This window comes from Priapulus caudatus, unplaced genomic scaffold, assembly GCF_000485595.1.
Source record: "Priapulus caudatus unplaced genomic scaffold, Priapulus_caudatus-5.0.1 Scaffold157, whole genome shotgun sequence".
Lineage (NCBI taxonomy): Eukaryota > Metazoa > Priapulida > Priapulimorpha > Priapulimorphida > Priapulidae > Priapulus > Priapulus caudatus.
The window spans coordinates 346,156-354,295 of NW_014577218.1; the positions used below are offsets into that span (position 1 = coordinate 346,156).

An 8,140-nucleotide genomic window follows, 5' to 3' on the forward strand; every position below is an offset into this window, starting at 1 on the left:
ATAGTACGACTTAACATCACACACCGACTCGCGTATATATAATATATTTATATATATATATATGATACGCGGCAACTTCACTAATAAACTGCAAACTTCTGCTCCCGTCATATATAATAATAATATATATATATACTATTATATATATATCAGGATAATAATGACAAACATGTCATATCAAAATATGTAAAATTGTCATTATTAACCCTGATGATTATATTAATAGTTATATATATAGAAATATATATATATATATAGATTCAAATGGTTGCTTTATGAATCGTGATGTTCGACTTGTCTCTCTCTCTCTCTCTCTCTCTACTCTCTCCTTTCTCCTCTCTCCCCCTCCTCTTCTTTCCCTTCTTCCCTCCCCTTCCCCCTCTTCTCTTCTATCTAATATATATATAATATATATATATATATATATTAAGAGAGAGAGAGAAAAGAGAGACCGAGAGAGAGAGAGAGATAGAGAAGAAGAGAGAAGAGAGATAAACGACGCGTGTCGACGGCGAAGCTTCTAAAACGGAATCACGGATGACGTATTAACTATCGCACGGACGGATTCTCGCATCTCACCCCCGACCTATCCACCGTCCACCTAGCGCGTTTACGCTGCTACCCGTGGGTCGCTCGCCACCTGCGCTCGGTGCGTCATCTGCTCACTATTAATTCACATTCTCGCAACGAATTACGATGATCGTTCTACCGCTTGCCTGAAATCCACACTTTTCTCGCTCCTGCTCTCTCTCGCTTCTTTCTCCTTTCTCTCTCTCTCTACTCCTCTCGCTCGCTCTCCTTCTCTCTCTCTCCTTGCGCTCTCTCTCTCTCTCTCTTCTCTCTCTCTCCTCTTCCTCCTCTCTCTCTCCTCGCGCGCTCTCCTCTCCGCGCGCTCTCTCTCTCCGCCCCTCTCTCTCTCGCGCGCTCTCTCTTCTCTCGCGCGCACTCTCTCCTCTCGCTCGCCTCTCTCTCTCTCGCTCTTCTCTCCTCTCGCGCGCGCTCTCTCCGCTCTCCTCCGCCCTCCTCTTCTTCGCGTCGCGCCTCTCTCTCGCTCTCTCTCTCTCGCCTCTCTGCTCTCTCTCTCCTCTCTCTCTCTTCTCTCCTCTCCTATCTCCTATCTCTCTCTCTATCTCTCTTCATCGCGCGCGCCTCTCTCTTTTTTTCCCCTCACTCTCTCTCTAGCGCGCCGCCTCTCCAATCCGGTCTCCGTCTCCGCTCGCCCTTCTCTCTACTCTCTCGCGCTCGCCTCAATCCCTCTCTCCCTTTTTCCTCTCTCCTCGCACTCCTCTCCGCTCTCTCGCTGTCTCTACGGCTCTCTGCTCTCCCTCTCTCTATCGCGCCCTCTCTCCTCCGAGAGTGAATTACCTTTGATCGTTGGTGTTGTATTCATTCCGCGCTGCGCAGTAATATAAACAAAATTCCACTCGCGCCTTGCTGCTCGCAACTATCGATCGCAGCACATCACACGCACCTTGTTCTTCCATATTCCATGCCTAACCTTTTTTTGCTTTGTCATTTACAACGCGCGTATTCCCGGCCACCAGTCCCCCAATAAAATGTTCTCCACGCACGCATTCTCCCGCAACGCACACGTCGCCGCCCCGCGCACAACGGTATGCATTAAAGTATGTATAATGAATGAACTATTGAAAATAACTACTTATTAATGATAGACTATGAAATAACTACGTATTAATGATGATGAACAGAAATAACTATGAATATAACTACGTCTATTAATGAATAACTATGAAATAACTACGTATAATGTAATGAAACATATGAAATCACATGTATTAATGAAGAACTATCGAAAAACTACTTAATTAATGAACTAATCTATGAGAATTTAACTATCGATTAATGAATGACCACTCATAAATAACTATGAATATAACTACTATTTAATGTATTATAACTTATTAAATTATCTATTCGATAATTGAATAAACTTATAAATCACTATTATTATAATATATGAAATAATAGAATAATGCACATAAACTATTGGAAATAACTATGAAATAATACGATAAGAAAACTATATGAAATAACTATAAATCACGATGAAATAACTATGTATTAATAAATAATATGAAATTAACTAAGAAATTAACATAAATAACTATTATTAATAGAATAAACTATGAAATAACTATAAATCACGATAGAAATAACTAGTATTAAGTGAATGAACTAGATATATAACTATGAGAATCACATTAAAATAACTATATTAATGAATGAACTATGAAATAACTATGTAAGATGAATCTAGTATTATATGAACATGAACATGAAATAACTAGATGAAATATCACGATAAAATAACTATGATAATGAATGATTTTATGCCAATGTCGTGTCAGGCGAGTAAGTCTTGCGAAATTTGCTGAAGTTTTCCACAGCGCGTTCGTGCGTGTTGCGGCCGAAAAAATACTGCGAAAACGCGCCCAACAATAATCGTTCTCATTGCTGTTCGCGAGGGGCGCAACCTTTATGGCCACTAGATCTAAATATTATTTTTAGTCATAATCTACATACGCATCCCGCGAAATTCGTGCTCGAACACCGCCGATGCATCAGTATTCGGCGTCTGACGTACTCTATTTGCGACGTCACCGCGTGCGCATGCGCAGACAGACGACAGAGCTTCACGCGAAAGACAAGCCGCAGCAAATATAAAATGCATCGGCACAAGACCAGCATGTCACGCGATTGGACTGCCTCTCTTCTTTCACGCTTTCTCACCGCCCCCCGCACGCGCCAACCACCGCAATTTACTCCAACTCTCGGCGCCCTTCACTCAACAGCACGCAGGCAGGCGGAGTGCGTATGCACGATATGTTCTAACGTACATACCTCCTTACTGCATCCAGCCATGCCCGCGTTCGCGTCACCTGCATGACAACCGCATTCGTAGTCTGCCGAGGCCGCCTGCGCGCGAGTTCCAAAATCAGATTAGTGTGACAGGCCATCTGTACGCGGCGTTTGACAGCCACTACTGCAGCTCGCCCCGGCGCGCGCCATGCGCCACCTTGCTTTGGCTGTGCCGGACAACTGCGATCATAGCCAGCAGCAGAAGTAGTATATAGTACCAGGAGTAGAAATATAAGTCTCCATATAATTATCTTACTCTCTGGCTAGAAGCTATACAAATCGCAGTACGCTTATCATGCAATGTTTTTGTTAATCTCTATATAAAAGATTCATTTGATTAGAACGCCCGGGGACGATCCAGACTCCCCTCTTTGCTTTTTACTGTTATCTACCCGTAAAAATTATTATAGTTGCGTAACACGCATCCCACAGCAACATATCTAACCTGCCAGAGGTTCGCTATGATGATTTCGGTCGGAGAACTATAGTAGTTCCAAAGCGTCAATATAATAACTAGTAAAGGCCGCAATTACGCGTATATACAGGGAAGGTAAGGAATCACCGTCTACGTCGCTCACCCGGGAAAATGAAGCGAATCTCACTCGGATTACCATCACCCTCACCACGCCACGCGCACCCCGCACGCACACACACAAGCGCACACACCGAAACGCGTATCCACGGCGTAAACATAGCCACCAACACCATCACAGCAGCCACCAGCAGCAGTGCCCACAGTAGCAGCACGGCGCGGCAGCCACAACACAGCAACGCAATCCTAGCATCAATTCATCAGCAGCCAGCAGCAGCACAGTTAGCATCATCATTCATCATCATCAGCAGCAGCAGCAGCCAGCAATATCAGCGAGTAGCATCAGCTATCATCATCATCATCATCAGCACGAAGCATCAGGGAGTAGTAGTACTACCATCATCATCACAGCACAGCAGGCGTCATCATCCAGCACCACCAACCACATCCACCGCGCCGGCCAGCAGCAACAGCCACAGCAGCCATGCATCATCACATCACATCATATTCAGCAAGCACGAGCGCAACAGAGAGATAGTTAATTACTCGTCCACTCTCACTCTCCCGAATAATTTTCGCTCGCAAACGCCCACAGTCATGCAGCAACAAATGCGCCACGATGAAAATTTAATTTTCCGATTTCCCGCGCCGAGGCCGTAATGCGTTATAAGCGCGCGAAAAGGCCACAAGAACCCCGACCCTTATCGTATTTTTATCGCTCGTCGCCATCGTCGTCGGCTCGGCCTGTCATGCGCAAGCTGATATAGGCCCGACGCCAGCGCACGAAAAACACACACTACAGAGGAAGATAGAGAAGATGACACACACACACACACACACACAAAGAGAAGAGAGAATACACACACACACTCACACAGCACACATCACACACACGACACACTACACACACACACAGAGAGAGATATGAGAGAGAGAGGGAGAGGGTGACGGAGGAGAAGAGACAGCCAGAGAAGAGAGAAGAGAAAAGAACGAAGAGAGAAGGATACAAGATAGAGGAGCATCCACGGAGAAGCAAGAAAGCGATAACGAAGCAGAGAAGGCACGTCAGAGAGACGGCAGAAAGGGAAGGAGAGAAGATGAGAGAGAAGAGAAAAGATCTCACTGTATGGCTTTACTCTGTAATGAGATTCGTGACTGACCTGGAACTGTGCGTATCGTTCCGCACCGCCATCAACTTAGTCACCGCACACCTCTCCACCGTCGCTGCGTCCCAAGAAATCTCACGAAGCAGACCCCGGGTTTTTGCCGCCTCGTGCAACCCGCCGAGACACTGCGACCCACACGACCCTATCTCATAACTTGCCCGCACTTTTGCTTCGAGCCGTAGTCCGCCGGCAATTCTCACCCAATTGCATCAGACACTCGCACTGAACATGCTCGTACCATGGCGTCACACCTGCGCGCGGCGCTGCGGAAAGTATAAAATCCAGCGCGCCCTCTGGTGTAAGATTCACATTACAGCCACTTGACACTAACTAGTTATTAATCACAGCCCCACGCTATTAACCGCCAACTTGCCAGGCCTTACCTCGCGCAAAAACCTGTCAGCCCAACTAGGATCCAGAGAGAGAGAGAGAGAGAGAGAGAGAGAGGGGGGGAGGGGTTACGATAGATAGATCAATAGATAGATGGATGGATGGATAAGTATATGGATAGATAGATAGATAGATAGATAGATAGATAGATAGATAGATAGACAGATAGATAGATAGATAGATAGATAGATAGATAGATCGATCGATCGATCGATAGATAGATAGATAGATAGCGCGTGAGCTAGCGAGCGAGATCAAGAGAGAGAGAGAGGTAGCACGCATACGCTGTATCCACGTCTATGTTTCCTCGCCCTTATAGCAAGAACACATTTACCTTAGACTTCGTGCTGTGATAATGAATCTGTAATCATAATCTACATCGCCTTACATCGACATAGATATCGTTGTAGTAGGCAACTAGTAGGCAGTAGGCGAGTAGTTCACTATGGTAACAGACGTAGAACAACTCGTTCATGGCGTGCACACCACTTCCTGGCGTGTACGGGGTGCCGTTGGTTTGTTACGGTTCTGTTACTTATTGTTGCGATTTACTTCGCTTCTTTGTGAAAAAAAGAGGAACTAGGAACTAGGAAGTAACTTCACCCTCATGATATCGTTATGGTGGCATGAATTTCGTACAAGCGTCGGTCGTTATAATCATAGATTCAGTCATAGAAATATATAGAAATACGTATATTATTTCTGTGGATTCGCAGCGATTATCTGAGTGACCGACATCGTCGCTAATCACGTTTAATCGACAGAAAAAAAAGCCATGGAATTATCATTCGATCATCTTATGAAATTTCGCGACTAACTGCCTCGCTGGTATTTAACAGAATTTGGTTATTAGCGGGAGCAAATTGAGCAGTTTCTTATTCGTAATGACCCAGATGCAAATTAGGTGCACGCGGAAACTGCGACGAGTCACTGGTTTTTTTTCTCTCTCTCTTATCCTTCACACTTTTTTTCTGTGACGAGAAAAAAAATCGATATGATATTACGGTACTTTGCACGCGAATTGGCGTGTTTTTACAGTCGTAAACGCGTGCGCAGGACGTGATGTGGCAATTCTGGCTTACCTTGGAATCATACAATAATTCTGTTTGGCCTGCGTCGAGCATATATATATATATACACACACAATGAGATTTCGGTGACTGACGTGGGAACGGGGCGTCGCATGGGTTCCGGCACCGCCAGGCAACTAGGTCACCGCACACCGTCGTCACCGTCGCTGCGGCCAAATGAAATCTGCCACGAGCAGCGGGTTTTGCCGCGCGCGGGAAACGAGCGAGACACGCGACCACACGGATATCTCATTAAGCTTGCCGCGAGCTTTTGCTTTCGAGCCGTGAGTCCGCCGGCAATTCTCACCAATTTGCATCAGACGACGTCGTCACTGAAGCGATGTCGTACGCATGCGTCGACGTGCGGGAGAAGATAAAATCGCATGCGCGCCCTCTGGTGTAAGAGTCACAGTTACAGCCCACGTGACACTACCTAGTGTATAATCACAGCCCCACGCTAGTTAACGCCAACTTGTGCCCAAGCGTTACCTCGCGCAAAAACCTGTCAACCCAATCTAGGTAACTCTAGGTGCAAGCTAGGAACGCGATCAAGAAATAATCCGCTACTGTCATGATAGCCGCAAACCTTTCTTTATATCTATCTCTGCGCTATCTCTGCGACACGTGCGGGCTGCGATATGGTAACCTTTTATATTCCACGTACTGGTTAATCTACGTTATAGTTAACTCTACATTTAGTACAAGTTACTACAGATTAGTTATCCCACTATACATCACACCAGGAGTGTATAATATAGGCTATAATAATCAGGACCATAATAGACTATAATAGACTGTATTATTGTAGGTATATAGTATATTAGTACACTATATATAGTAGGTATATAGTATATTAGTACTATATATATAGTATATAGTATATTATACACTCCTGGTCATATTACGCCAGTTAGCTGAACCGCACATCTGAGAGCTGGTCTCCTATAGTTTCATCTGACTCACACTGTACTGATTAATCTACGTTAGTTAACTAAGTACAGATTATTCCAGCTTAGCTAACCCCCTATACGTCACATTACGCCAGTTAGCCGCACCATACGTCTGATAGCTGGCCTCATATAGTATCATCTGACTCACACCGCAGAAAGAGAAGTCGCATCATCTCCCATCTATTATCTTGGAAACCCGGCGGAGGTGTCAGCTATCGTGCTAGACAGTCGCATCCTTCTCTCATCCGCTCTACTCATCAGTCTCCCCCACGCACGCACGCGGATGACGTCTCACTCCACACCGCATCACCTTCTCTCTCCTTCCTCCCCCCCAGTATTAATGAATGAACTATGAAATAACTATGAAATCACGATGAAATAACTATGTATTAATGAATGATTTTGAGCCAATGTGTGGTCAGGCGAGAGTGCTGTGCGAATTTTGCTGAGTTTGTGCACAGCGGCGTTCGTGCTGTTGGCGAAAAAACAGGGAAAACGCAGCCGCAACAATAATCGTTCCATTGCTGTTTCCGCGAGGGGGCGCAACCCTTGATGACACTATATCTAAATATATTTTTAGTGATATGCTACATATCTGCATCCCACGAAATTCGTGCTCGAACACCGCGATGCATCATATTCGCGTCTGACGTACTCTAGCGACGTCGACGCGTGCGCATGCGCAGACAGAGAGAGAGAGCTTCACGGCGAAATATCAAGCCGCAGCAAATATAAAATGCATCGTGTCACAAAGACAAGGCGATGTCACGCCGATTGACTGCCTCTCTTCTTTCACGCTTTCACCGCCGCCGCCGCCACGCCGCCACCACCGCAATGTACGCCAACTCTCGGCGCTTCACTCTTCACAGGCACGCAGGCAGGCGGGTGCGTATGCGCGTATGTTCGTACGTACGTACCCTCCTTACTGCGATCCGCATCCCATTGCCGCGTCTCGTCACGTCAGTTACACCGCATTCGTATTCTGCCGAGGCGCGCGCGCGAGTTCAAAATCAGATTAGTGTGACAGGCCATCTGTACGCGTGCGTGTGACAGCCATACTGCAGCTCGCGGCGCGCGCATGCGCACCTTGCTTTGGGTGTTGCCGACAACTGCGATCAGTAGCAGCAGCAGATGTAGTAGTAGTAGTAGTAG

General features: G+C 46.0%; 1 long non-coding RNA gene across 1 annotated transcript in view; it reads right to left on the minus strand.

Moving 5' to 3' along the window:
- The window catches only part of LOC106806391, a 22,060-nt gene extending 16,505 nt beyond the window's left edge, over positions 1–5,555 (minus strand). Inside the window, exon 1 of the long non-coding RNA XR_001393540.1 lies at positions 5,387–5,555. This is a non-coding gene — a long non-coding RNA (uncharacterized LOC106806391). The remainder of the gene's footprint in view (positions 1–5,386) is intronic.
- Positions 5,556–8,140: the final 2,585 nt, after the last annotated feature.